Consider the following 15,544-nt stretch of genomic DNA (forward strand, 5'->3'; position numbering starts at 1 on the left):
ATGTGATGCAAATGTCAAAATGTAATTTTTGCAAATCTTGTAAAATGTTTTGAGGTCATAAAATAGTTTTGTGAGAGAATTGCATGACAAAATGTGTTGTTATTATGAAAAAAATCTGCCCCTGTAAGCTTAATTTGTGTGGAATGGAACAAAACTTGTTGGTATTAATGATACTGATCTGCAGTGTATGCAGTGCACTGTAGTTTTGCAATAATGTTGGTCAATGCATCTATTTCCTATGAGTCTAGGTTAAAAATGGAGCTGGAATGTGTATACTGAAACAACTAATAAACTTTGCAGGAACATACACAATATGGAATGGATTTACAAATTGCTATTATTATTAATTGTGTATGTTTCAACCAAATGTTCATTCAATTTGGCCACAACTGGGGAAGTCATTGTGTATGTTTCAACCAAATGGTTAGAGGGTTGGGCTCCCAATCGAAGGGTTGTGGGTTCTAGTCTCGGGCCGGACGGAATTGTGGGTGGGGGGAGTGCATGTACAGTTCTCTCTCCACCTTCAATACCACGACTTAGGTGCCCTTGAGCAAGGCATTGAACCCCCAACTGCTCCCCGGGCGCCGCAGCATAAATGGCTGCCCACTGCTCCGGGTGTGTGCTCACAGTGTGTGTGTGTGTGCTCACTGCTCTGTGTGTGTGCGCATTTCGGATGGGTTAAATGCAGAGCACAAATTCTGAGTATGGGTCACCATACTTGGCTGAATGTCACTTCACAATTTGCGTTCAAGACGTTTGACATTTATAAATCTACATGTACATAGTACAATAACCATTTGACTTTTGGTTAGGCTGACTTTGAGTAATTCGCATTAAATGTAGCAATAGTCTGTTTTATATTATATGGGTGATATGTGAAATGAGGTGTAACTTTGGCATTGAGTCAAAGTCTATGATAACAAAGCCCTAAATCTCCCTCAGCACGTGGCAAAATACACAAAACATGAAATAGAGCAGCTTGTATGCACTGTAAATCATGAACCATATTGCTGTGCTCTGCACATTAAAATTGCAGGCACTGTAAAGAACCTGAGAGCATGAATCATGAAGGATGGAGATAAATGGAGCTGTTACAGTCCCAATGGATGCAGGATGTATGCCTTTCACATCATAGTGCTGTCATAGTTGAATCCTAATGAAGAGACTGAAACATAGTCACTACTAACCCATGGTGTAAAACTCTGACCTTTTTTAGACCTAAAGGGCTGTTTTGAATAATGGCAGGATTTGATGGTGTAGCTTTCACACCGAGGAAGAGATTTTCTGCATAATGGAGTGTCCAAGGAAAACATAAAACACAGGAAAATCCAACTCAAACAGGGAGGATACTGGGATCATTAGTTTAGCAATAGCCAATGGTTAATCACACATTTCTAAGGGGAAATGAGGCTACTGCTACATCTTTTTTCTTGAACTACCACATGCACTGGAGAGGACACATGAGCCTCTCTCTGAGATTCCAACACGAGTGAGATTGAAATACCACTATATAATCTGATAATATTTTCATTACTTAAACCTGATTATAACATTGCTTGTCTTTATAAGTCACAATCTAATAAAGCTTACTTTGCACTCAGTGTGACTGCTGTTTCCAGATGGTCAAGTCATCTGGGGTGGAAAAGTGAAGCAGAAGGCCAAACATGATATTTTTAGGTTAGGGTTTCTTAAGTGGTTATTAATGGCTGTTTGTGTTTACCTTAACACAGAGATCTTTCCTCAGGTTAGATGCGACTGGACAACACCTTGGGAGGAAGTAATTCGAAGTGATTAAAGTCTTACTTTAAAAATAAATCTTGCCCCTCAAGTTGCCTCTGTGAGGAAGATGACATCTGGGACTGGGGTTTCACATCAGTCATGGCTCACCATGAGGTAACCAGGTCAAATATACAGTCTAGCCCCTCTCATGGAGGTCTTGGGCATGCTTAGCCTTTGCAGCAATAGCACACTGAACACCTGACTGATGGATGGATGGAAATGCAAACATCCTAAATGCTTTGTAGCTCTAACAAGGTCAGGATATTCAAACAGTCTCATGGCTATTTGTATCTATTGTATCTAAGTTTTAGTGAATTGGTGGCAAGTTTTTACTTACCCTTTTTTTCTTATATCAATTGAAAGAAGTCATATTTTTAACAAACTCCACCGTCTTAAGCTTTGCATATGGTTGAAATTGTTAGTTCAACTATACCGTCTCTTAAGATAATTAATTTGGCCGCATTTTGCAATAACACTGCATGTATTTTTTGGAGAAGGGAATCCAAGAACGAACTGAAACTAGTTAAAAATAAATCCAAGAAACCCTGGCAAATGAGACAAGAGGAATGTTGATGGATATTTTATTCCAATTCTGAAATAATACAAATATCGGATTTTAATCAAACATGCATTATTTTACCTATATATTTGTTAATCCTTTATTTGTATGACAATTTGGCAACTTGATGTGTAACGTGTTTATCATGGATTCATCTGTTTTTCCTTCCGAAAACTAGAACTCAAAAGCAGGCCAAGGGCTTTAATTAGACCAAAATGTCATTAAATGTCAGAAGTCATGTTTTTATTGAGTTTATTTTGACTGAAGTCAGTACAAATGTCATTTAATTGCAAATGCTGACAAAGATCACACACCAACTCCTACTGAACCCAACATGTTTATAATATTAAGAGTTAATTATGAAGCAACAAACTTTTGCCCAACATTGTTGTTCCTTTAACTGAAGGGCTTCCAGGCCTAACCCAAGTCTCCTGCTCATCTTTTTTTAGAATCAATTTTTCTTTTTTTTACAGAAATTTCAGCATGTTAAAGCACTAAATATTGGTTCAAACTGCATTTAACAGCAGCTCACACTCTAAAAGAATTCTGAGGAATTTCTTTAAACACTCATTCTTTACTATAATAAACATTTCGCCACATGTCAAAGAGACTGCAGTGACACAATCCATGTCACACATTTACGTCTACCACACAATAAAAAGCAATGCATTCCCTGACCTCATTACGGTGCTAACGATTATGTAATCATGTCACCAGTGAAGGTTTGTTTTAGAAACGCTCAGTGAATTGTGAACAGTCAGTCTTTGTGGGATGAGAATTGAAGCTTATTTCATGTGAACACACATTTCACAATGTAGGCGGGGTTTTTTTCTGCTCTCTCTTTTAAAATGCTTTGTAAAACAGCCAAAAGAAACAATGCTTTACCTGAATCATACTGTGTTTCACAGATATTCCATTTAACAGTTGGTAGGTGAGTCAAAACGCTGTATAATTTAAGCAAGGATATGTTCCGGAAACATTCATGACAAAATTGCTATCAATAAATCAGATTTCACAGATAAGTTTCAGGGGTATCAGATAGGGATGTTGATCCAGTACTTGGGAAAAATAACATAATATGCCTTCAAACATCAGTATGTTGAGTAAGCCAGGTGTTATAAATGTTTTCTCATCAAACCAAACATTCGATCGAGTGAATTTCATGACAGTAAATTTTAATATAATGTATGAAATAAATGTTTTTCTCCAATACACACTGACCATGATTCAGGCCAAATTTCCTTATTCATATTTAAAAAGTATACTTTATAGTAATGGCAAATTATGTTTTTAAAGTAAATTTTTAATTTATGTTTTGTTGTGGTTTAAAGGAATACCCCTTTAAAGTATTGACTAACATACTAAAGCACATTTAACAGTACAGTACTTGATAATAATTTTAACTGTAGTGTGTTATTTTCATTTAACTGCAAATAACATGCTGTTAAGTCCCTGAAAACATTATATTAATTTAGCATATTCTTCTAAACTATATAATTAAATTAAGTTTAAAATTATGCTAAAGTGTGCTTCTTTTTACATAGGCTGTGAGGCTGTGTTCCAACAAAATATATTTAATTGTTGATTGGATCATTGATTAGGGCTTTAGTTACCAGTTTGAAGAAGGCTTTATTTGTTAGACACAAAAAGTATTTTAAATCCATATATTTTTAGATTAAAACTAGTTCCAGGCCAAGAACTTTTGCTTTCAATTGTTTTCTGAAGCTCCTCTAAAAAATGGGTAATGGCTGAAAGAAAAAAGAAAATCCATGCAAGCAGCTTAGCTGTCCAATATCTGGCCTTTGAGTGTTCTATAAAACATAATCTGAATGAACATTGCCAGTGGGAATAAAATAAAGGTTCAGTTTAACAAATGTTTAAGCATGCTTCAACAGATGACACATTGTGTGCCACGACAAATTCCTTAGAGAAATACAGCTGTTGGTGATCTCATGGGACCATAAAAAAGTAATGATGGTGGTATAATGGAACACATTAACAACGCAACTCACGTTTGTGGGCAAAGTCAAGCGCTGCTGTCCAAGCTAAAACAGTTCCCACCCTCAACGTCATCTTCTGTGGGATACTCTCTCTGTTTGCTCTGGCTAAATACTGGGGAACTGGGCCATGAAAGACGATCCATAACAGATCTAAAATAGCACAACCTATACCAGGATCTCTTGGATTTGGAAGCTCAGGGGCCACAAAGAAATACACCAAACACTACAAGGGTTCAACATTGCACACATCAGAAAGACCTTCAAAAACAAGACATATATGCAGTACTAGTGTTAATTCTGCTCCAGTGGCATCTTTAGTATCTATGATTATCTACTTTTAGGGTTTTTGTTGAGGCACATAAATCACTAGTAAGTGAGCTTTTGGGATATTTTTTTACCTCATCCCTTACATCCGTTTGCATTTTCCTCCCCTTTCAAACTGTACAGCGATTCAGCGAACATCATAAAGTTCATAAAATGACGGTTCAAGAGCCACGGGTCACATGTTGAGCAGTTCTGATCTACACTAACGTCCAACACAGGGGTTCATTAATTTACAGAATAACTCTCCATAGACTACCATTCAAAAGTTTAGGGTTCTTTTTTATTCATCAAAAATTCCTGTAAAAACAAAATCCACAAAAATATAAAGCTCAGCTGTTTTCAACACTGATAATAATAAGAAATGTTTGTTGAGCACAACATCAGCAATTTATAATGATTTCTGAACAATAACAGCATGAAACTGACTAGAGTAATGCTGCTAAATATAAAATGACACAAAAAATTAGATTGTAATTCACGGTTTATTGCATTTTTAATTAATTAATTAACTAATTAAGTTCCGACTGCTGTTTAGTTACTAAACCAGATGTACCAAACAAATCCAGGATGCAGCACAGATTACCTCATCGTCTTACGTCGAATCTGTTGCTTCAAGAGCCGGTGATTATTTGCTGCAGTGAGGGGGGGATTGTTCTGGGGAGTTCCCAGGACTCTAATTAGAATGTGGCGTGAGGTCATGCTTGGGTTCAGTGGCGTCAGCAGACAGGTATCACCGGCAGCTGAAAGGGAAACCTCTGGAGATCGGCCCCTCGTGAACACAGGGACCACCGGGGCTAAATGACATCAGCAGCATGTCTCAGACAGAGCACGTCTGTTTGATGTCTGACTTTAACAAGAGGAGGAGGGCTCGAATGACGCATTACAATGGATAATGGCAGGAATGACTTCAGCAAACACGAAGTCAGCATTAAGTGTGTGTAAGAAACATATAGTCAAAATTGCTGGGAGAATAGTTTGCGTCAATTGGCGGAAAGTTTTAAACATTGTTAATTAGTTTGAGCTGAGTTTTCAGAGCTCATTCTTTTTTTCTTGTAGCATTTGTTTTACCAGTGGACTGATGGTTTCATGCTACTGGTGTCTTTTTCTGTGAATACATAATCGGTCTGTCTTTCTATCTATCTATCTATCTATCTATCTATCTATCTATCTATCTATCTATCTATCTATCTATCTATCTATCTATCTATCTAAAATCACCGGTGACCAAAAGAAAAGAAAAGAATGAATGAATGAATGAATGAATAGGTAGGTACGTAAGTAGGTAGGTAGGTAGATATTATCACACAAACATAGGTGTATATCCTCCTTACACCAGTATACAAGCTTTTAATATTAAAATTATATATATTACAATTTGGAAAATAAAACCTCAGAAGAACAACATCACGTGATATATAACCCTGTGTCATTATTTATTTAACAAAAATAAAGCCAAGTGTGACAAAGTAAGGACACCCTATGATTCAATTCCCTGTAGATCCACTTTTAGCATCAATAAGTAAGTAATAGTTTTCTGTAAGACTTTATCACTCTCTCACATCATTCTGGAGGAATAACGTCCCACTGTTCTTTACGATGTTGCTCCAGTTATTGAGGTTTGTGGGGATTTGTTTATGCACAGCTTTTGCCACAGCATTTCAGTCAGGATGAGCTCTGGACTTTGACTGGGCTGCTGAAACACCTTCATTTGTTTCCTTTCAACTGTTCTGTTCTAGATTTGCTGCTGTCGTTGGGATCATTGTCCTGTTGTATGAGTCAGTATTGGATATGCTTTAGCTGTCGGATGGATGTCCTCACTTTTGACTCTACGATATGCAGAAGAGTTCATGGTCGATTCAATGACTGTGAGGTGCCATGATCCTGTGGCTACAAAACAAGAAAACCAAGAACAATCATCAGGCTTCCACCATAATGTTTGGCTTTTGATATGAGGTGTTTGTCCTGATATGCTCTTTAGGTCTTCAACTGAGACCTGTAGAGTCTGCATTAAAGGTCTTGAGTTGCCCGCTATAATATTGTTAGATAAACAATGACACTGTGCAATATGTCAAGTGTTGTTGTTCATCTGAAGTTTCATTTTCTAAATTTTAAGACCCTCAAGGACAAGATAATGTTTTATTATGTCCTGATACAGAAAACCATGGAATTCAGTAGGATGTCCTTGATGTACTTTCGGATGTACTTTTTCACATGACTATATTGTCATAGACTATATATATATTATTTTCTGTTCTTGTTGTTATCATTAAATTTGTAACAGACAGACCATCTAACAGAACATTTCCATGCAATCACATCAGAATACCCTTAAGTCTTAAAGAGAATTTGGTAAAACTCCTTTTATTCCATTTCACACAAATTTACAGGTTTGATTAATAAAGCGTCACACAATTACTTTAATAATATAATGTTATGACTTCAAAACAATATTAATATGCTGGAAGATTTGAAAACTGATGCTTTTGAACTTTAGCATCGCACATTTCCAGCTTCATATGTATACAGCATTTACTTTTAGCGACAGTTCCCTATATAAAGTTAAAAGAAAAAACAAAAAAAAGGGTTCACGTGCGACAGTTCCCTATATAAAGTTAAAAAAAAAAAAAAAAAAAGGGTTCACGTGTGGGACATTTCTTTTTAAAATTGCTGCAAAACTTTAATTAAGATACGTAAAACTGGTGTCGCAAAAACGTACCCAGAGGTGTATATTTGCCACGATTCTGGGTTGCAATTTAATCAGATTTGTTCAGACCTTGAACAAGTAAGTAAATGCTTAATAAATTATTATTATAATAATAATTATACCTATTATTATTAAATTGTTGTTAAACAGCCTATGGCACTCAAAGGTTAGTTCACACAAAAATGAAAATTAGGTTTTGTTTTACGTGTATTAGCTGATTAGCCTAATTTTTCATTTTTGGGTGAACTAAGCATTTAAATGGTCTCCAGCACCCCAGTGACTCAAGCAGTTTGGAGAATGGATTGATTGATGTTGTGAAAGAGTTTTCAATAGAAAGACCATCAGAGGATTTCCATACAGTGTATTCTTGGGTAAATCCATATGGCGCAACCAAGGACAGACCACATGGGACATGAGCATTTTCAGCAGAACCATTAAGGCTTTTCATCAGAAGGCTTAAAATTTTACCAACGCAACCCTATCTAAAGATTAGAGCTGTGCTGCAGGATATGTTTGGCGGTATGGATCATAATAGCCTAGGAACAATGACTCCATTCTTGGTGCTGCAGCATGATAAGTGATTCAACCAGATGTTCCCAGTCTGTATAAGGACCACTCTGGTTTCAGAAATATGTTCTTCATTTCCACTGGCTTGGGGAATGTCACACACAGACCCCCATCAGACTATGAACATATCTCAGCATTTACCCCCATTAATGACCATCCACGTCAACTCTGCGCATCCTTTTGTCCACACACGCAAAATATTACCACACACAAGGCATTATTCTTGGAGTCACATCTAAGAGTTTCTATGGATGTGTAGTTTTTTTCTCTAAATATATACAAAGTAGAAGCATTTTGCAATCTTTCCTGGAAAGGCATTATTACTTCTGAAAGCTCTTCTTCCCTCAACCCGTTCAAAATGTTTTTACAGTATACAGACTACTCTCTTCCCTCAAAAACCTCAATTTAGGCCAAACAAGCGACATGAAAGTCTTTCAGTACACAAGGGTGTTGAGCGTAATCTGGAAGAGTTTGTTAGAAATACTAACCAGAAAAGGCTTTCTTTCAAAGTCTGAATCGGCTCTAAAGACTAGTCCATATATCAGCAGGTAAACGCTTCCAGCTGCACAGTGGCACAGCTCTGGATGTGATGGCTGTATTCAGACCCCCAGAATCAACAACTTTCTATTCTATATAAGTTCATAATTAACAAATGTTTGTTAACTTAGACCCATGACCAGATAAGAACTTTAAGTTCACACAGATTTCATTTACACGGGATCTGTAAAACTCAGCACTTCTGCTCTGTTTCAACTTCACCATAACCATTTTGCTGTTTACCTCTTGATGCAAATGAGCTTTTAAGTTAATAAGAAATAAATTAACAAATAATTAGACCCTACCGAGGACAAGCCATTTGGATAATGTATAATATAACAGAATAGAATCAAATAAATTTCACCATTTCCTGTGTTTATAAAGTGAATAATATATATATATATATTTTTTTAATTAATAAAAATCATTTAGACCCTACAGAGGACTAGCAGTTTGGAAAATGGATAATATAATATAATATAATATAATATAATATAATATAATATAATATAATATAATATAATATAATATAATATAATATAATATAATATAATGTATATTTCATTATTTAAATGCAATACATGCAACAAAGAATACTTTAAAAAGCTTCTTTTTTTTTGTATAAACTGACAAATAAAGTAATAGATAAACAGCAAACATGTTATTTCTTCTTTCTTCTCTCTATTACCCAGAAGCAGCAAGTGATTCAAAAAGAATTGCGACTAAAAAGTAGCCAACATCACAAATGCTCAGCTGTTGCAAAATTACGATTACACAGTTAAAACTTGTCCTTCCCAATGTAAACTGTGAAATAATTTTCTACCAACAGAAATAAATACTAGCTAGAAAACTGTTTATTTTTCTGTAGCAAATTGGTTTATTTTGTTTCTAGATGTTGGAAATTGGAGCGCCTTTGAACAGAACCAGAGCAGGATGGCTCTGTGAGAACGTGCGTGAGTTAAAGAGCAGACGTGTGTGTTCTTGGTGATATTGCGACATCATAGAATCAAACTACAGATCCAGGGCTTTTGTGGCATAACAACTGATTCAGTCTTGTAAACTCAATTAGAAAGTCACTTGAAATAGGAGAGTGATTCAAAACAAGCCTTCATGTTTTTGCTTGTAGGTTGTGGTTTTATAAGAAAGTGAGTTTCACATAATGAGTAACAACCCTTAATGCTATTAATCTGACGTGCTGTTGTCCGTCCCCTCTGGAGAGGACGGAAGTGGGTGGTGAATTTACGCCATTGCTGTGACACTGCATTCTGGGTTCACGAGGCTGGGGGAGCCGGAAGAGTCAAAGCTCATAAAAAGGCTACACTTTCACAGTGGTCACTCTCTTTTCCAGCTCAACATGACTATTATCACACAACATGAGCTCATAGGGGTGATAGGTCAGTGTGACTTACAGAGGGGACCCCAAGAGGGCCGCAGATCATTGGTGAGGTGATAAGAACAGGCCTGGGTGTTGCTTAAAGTGTAAATCCTCAGAGTCCTTCTAATGCTCTGTTTAAGGCGGAGCTGTTTTGTCACATCAAGGATGTGTCATGAGCAGAACTGGGAGGAAAACAGTGCTCTCAGAGCTGAAGTCAATTTCACGTCAATGCCAAAGACTCGACAATTAAGTGAGAGATGTGCTTGACTTACAGACTTTCACTTTGTGACTCAGGTGTGTTTCCCAACTCTTTGATCTCTGTGGAGTCCTTCTTTGGGTCTGGCCAAGGGTCGACAATAATAAACTTTACACTCATCAGGCTAGCAAATGGGGATGCTTATGTATCATCTTCAGCAAATTGAGCCACATCGCCTGCTATTTGAAACGTTTTTTACAGCCCTGAAGAGTGCCCTCCCTGACCCTGAGAGTAGCTAAGCTAAGCATAGCTAATAAGAATAAAACAAACGTAAGAAACCCCCAAAACAAAACATACCATAATTAAACAAAAAAGCAACACGAAACAATACAAATCAAAACTTAACTGAGCAAAACTAAACTAACAGAACTAGTCAGAACTAACACAAAACAAAGCAAAGCCAAACATAAAACAAAACACTAATCAATAAACACAAGAAAACAAGCAACAACGCAGTGGAAATAAGCTGTAACACAATGAACACAAGACACAACACTATGAAATTAGCACAACATAATAGAAACAAGCTACAGATTTCATTGTACTGTGACATATCATGCTGTTGTGCACAACTGGACCACCATAGAAAATATCTAGAAGTTGCCTATCCAATAATGTCATGCCTGAAATATGTTTTCCATAATATTTTATATTTATATATTTTCATATTTTATATTGGTAAAATATGTGATTACTACTGTATATAAATCAATATATTTGATTAAAATCAAACGGAATAAAATGCATGCAATTATATGTTGTTTTTCAAAATGCTACTATGGCTCCATTTCTCAAAACACTACACACACACACACACACAACATGCAAAACGTCACACACATCTTGCAAAAGCAAACACTGTTTTAACTTTTCTAATATATATATATATATATATATTTTTTTTTTTTTTTTTTTTTTTTTTTTTTTTTGCATAGTAACTCTACACACAAACATAAAAAAAAATTAGCCACATACACGCCAAACTGCACACATATATGAAAAATGTCAAACACTACTCTTGTGTGTCTTTTGCTTGTTGTTGAGTGCAGTGAAGCACAGGAGTTTTTCATAGCATGTGGACATACTATACATGCATATACACATATGCACTTATACAGTATTACAAATTAATTTTACACAGTTGAACTGAATCAATGCTGAACTGACTTGAACTGTACAATGACACTATTGACTTGTTAGAGCTGTGAACCAGAATGTGAATTTGATACTTTTGTGAAGCTGCTGTGAAACAATCTGTATTGAATAAAGCACTTTTGGCTTGTATGCATTATTTTTTCTTCATAAAAGGGGATACCTAATCATATCCAATCCATCTTTCTCAGCCTATTGGTGCAAGAGCACAAGAGACTGGCTTTGTAATTGGATGGTATGCTTCATCACTACCGTTTACAGGAGTCATCACGCTATAGCATCAATGGTGTTTGCTATAATCTTTGTGAAAATGTACAGTGCTCTATGAGAAATCATCTAATTATGCTGGCGAAGGCCAGAGCCGTGAGTATTTAGCCTACAGGCAGGATACTCATGCAGTAAAGCTGCTTTGAAGCCTAGAGAAGTGCTTCAGTGTGGAAGCAAGACTATAAACAGAAGCACTCGCATTTCCTGTCGGCCCAAGCAGCTGTGGTTAACTGTGTGACCCCCTAAGCTCCATTAACTCCATAATGAACAAAAAGAAACCCATCCACCTTCAGTCAGCGCTGTGAAACTTCTAATATCTAGAGCTCCCTGGTCCAATCCAGTCCATGTGGTTTTGGTGTGTAATTTGGTATTTTGCCCGTCAAAGCAAAATATGTCATGTCACAGTCAATAAAAAGTCTGAATTATTTAGCCTAATGACCCTCTTCATGTAATGACAATGTACGGCAACAGAAGAAGAAAAAAGTATGGGACGTAAAAGCCAAAAATAATAAACAAGTAGATCACTTTTATTTCCAGTGACAGGAAAACTCTTGGTTCAGTGCGTAAACAGTAAAACAAAATATCAAATAGGCTCATATTTCCTAATGCTTCAGTGAGGAAAACTATGATTAAAGGAATATTCTGGGTTTAATAATCGAATGGGTTTAAAAAGATAATGTTGATTGCCTTGAATATAAATTTGGACTTTTCCTTTCTTTAAAAAAGCAATAATGTGATTTACAATGAGGCTTTTAGAATGGAGCCATCTGTAAATAATACTATACTCGCCGTTTTAATAGTATAATCACAAGGCTTATGCATGGTCACATGATTTTAGAATGAAAAAAATCATCTACTATCTTTTTAGTAAAACTGTACCTTTACTTACCACAACAAACCTAGTAGAAAACAAACAGTAAAATGTATTTGAAATACATTTATTTCATGTTAGGCATGCTACAAATACATTTACATATGTATGTGCTAAATAAAAAAAACACACTGCAGTTGAATTTCTGGTTAACTAGACTGGTCTATTTAAAGTCTGCTAAAATGGAACAACTAACTTTGTACTTAATGCACTTTAATTGTGAAGAAGTCTAACTAAAGATATACTGAAGTACATTTGATTGTACTAAATCATAACTATTCCAAGTATACTTTCGGTACACTTTAAATACCGTTTTTTGAAATAAAAGAATGATATTATTCAAAGACTGTACAGTCCTCATCAATAGTGAAATTAAAACATATTTTAGGCTTAAAGGGGTCATAAGATGCGATTTCAGACTTTCCTTGCTCTTTGGAGTGTTACAAGCTCTTGGAAGATTTTTAAAGTTGCAAAGACTAAAGTCTCAAATCCAAAGAGATATTCTTTATCAAAGTTAAGACTCTGCCACGCCCTCCTAAAACTGTCTTTACATTTATTTTGAAAGATGAAGCTCGCAATTATGGAAGGGGGCATGAGTGCTTGTGGTGTTTGGCCAATCACAATGGTCAGTTGACCAATCAGAGCAGACTGCGCTTGTCGGAAGGAGGGACTTTGTAGAAAACACAATGCGTTTGAGATAGGTGGGGCATAGAGGACCTACAATAACGTACAGTATATATATATATATATATATATATATATATATATATATATATATATATATATATATATATATATATATATAATGATCTTTTAAAAAAGCATCATATGACCCCTTAAATATTTGGACACTGTTCATTGTGAACAAGTAGTACTCCAAATAAACTTTAATTATATAGTCAAGTATATAGTTTAAGTCTCAAACGATTTGTGAGAAAATATGATAATATACTAATCTATCACTACACCACAAATGCTGATGATTGGCTCAAGTTGTATTGAAGCCAGACTATTTCTTTAAGGGTGACCCTAAATCGTCTCTGAAGCATAATGAAAAGAAAATATTCAAATTGCATTTTTATAATGAAATCAGTTTGTCTTAATTCTGTTCTGTGCCATGCTAACATCACTCACCATGGAGACCGCAAAACAGACAGGGTGGAGTATTGTGGACCTGATTTTATCTCTGTTTCTCAACACGCACACACACACAAACATCCCACACACACACAGTGACACACTGAGGAAACACATGTTGTAGAGGCACACTCTGAGCTCAATGCCCTCATTCTTAGCACAGCTCTCCCACGTCTGATCGTCTGATGATAATCACCTCTCAGTGAAAGGACCAGTTATTGTCCACAGATGATAGCCGAGCCACCGGATGCACTTCTGGAAAATGTGAGTAAGGTGCTTTGCTTTAAAGTTCAAAAGGCACTTCTACTCATTACTCACACAGTTTTCACTGTCAAAACAGAGCGCTTGCACAAGGAAGCAGAAGACACGATCTTCACTTACAAACTGGAAGATCACTGGCCGTGACCGAGTTATTTCAATCCACATTAAAATCTCTGATCGTCATCTTGGCAAGGCTTGTGTGTCAATCAGAAGTGCACTGAGAACTGCTTATTATGAAATCCTGAATAATAATTAAGGAAACGTTCAGGATTTTTCTTGTTTTAATTTTTCTTGAATGATTTTTTTATCCCATTTAGTTACCTTAAATTGTGCAGAAGCAGCACGAAAAATACCAAATTACAATATTTTGAAGTTTAAAAAAAGAGGTGTTTAAGGTTGATAGATAGATAGATAGATAGATAGATAGATAGATAGATAGATAGATAGATAGATAGATAGATAGACAGATAGATAGATAGATAGATAGATAGATAGATAGATAGATAGATAGATAGATAGATAGATAGATAGATAGATAGATAGATAGACACCCTTATTTTTTAGAGTGTAGGGAATTCAAAAATGTATTTGAAGAGGTTACATTTCGTAGAATAATTTGAATACAAATGAAATAAATGAGGATCATTTTTCCTTCACAAAACAAATTTTCTTCTGGGGAATGTTGTGAATAGCCCTTAATGACATCTATTCATCTATAATGTATTTGAATGGAAATGTAAATAACTGTAATTTTTAGCAATAAACTCTGAATGTTGGCTTAACAAAGCCCTGAATAGGCCTTAATGACATCTATTCATCTGCTGTATAATGAAAATGAATGGGAATTGGATTGAGGGTGATGATGAAAAATGGCCTGAACGTCTAAATAAATGTAAATAACTGTAACTTTTAACAACAAAAATTAAACTTCAATATTGTTGTTGGCTGGACAAAGCCTTATTTGTAAAAAAAAAGAAAAAAAGAAAAAAAAAAGGTAATGGCTAGTTATTAGAACGATAGATAGATAGACAGACAGACAGACTTTCTTTTGGTCACCGGTGATTTTAGATAGATAGATAGATTTTTTTTTTGCATTTATTCACAGTTTATTTCAATTATTTTTTATTTCAGCAAAGAATTGCTTTCAGTAGTGAGGAACTGAGCAATCATCTCAAAGGGGGCGAGGATCAGCCTCCAAAGGAAAACATTAAAATCTACCCACTGTTAAATGGCATATTTATTTAACACTTGTGGTTTCGGTAAAAGAGCAGGACTATCTTAAATACAAATTAAGGCCAGTCTAAAGGGGTCCTGAGGGGAGACGTAATACATGAGCAGCAGATAAGCAGCAATCAATCTTAATGACTGGGGCTTTGTTCATGCACACTTAACTTTCTTTCCTGTCTGCCACCCTAGATGTCGAAAATTTTGACTGAGAGACAAAAAAGTTGTTTCGATGATTTCTGGGCTGATGTAGAAGCTGATTTTGGAAAGAAACCAACTAAAGTAGATGTGGTCCAAACACGCATTTTAAACTACCAGTGGAACCATCTAAACCCTTCTCTTCATGTCCAAGATCTAAACACACAGAGAACAATAACAATATCAGCATCTATGATCTAAACAAAATGCTAAATGAGTTGCACATGTACTCCAAAGAAGCCATCGTTCCAAGTGAAATCAAGAAAAACCATGAACGTCTGCTCAACTAAAACTAAAAAGAGCGTTATCTCGGATTTCTATAAGAGGCACAAG

This window comes from Carassius gibelio, chromosome B16, assembly GCF_023724105.1.
Source record: "Carassius gibelio isolate Cgi1373 ecotype wild population from Czech Republic chromosome B16, carGib1.2-hapl.c, whole genome shotgun sequence".
NCBI lineage: Eukaryota > Metazoa > Chordata > Actinopteri > Cypriniformes > Cyprinidae > Carassius > Carassius gibelio.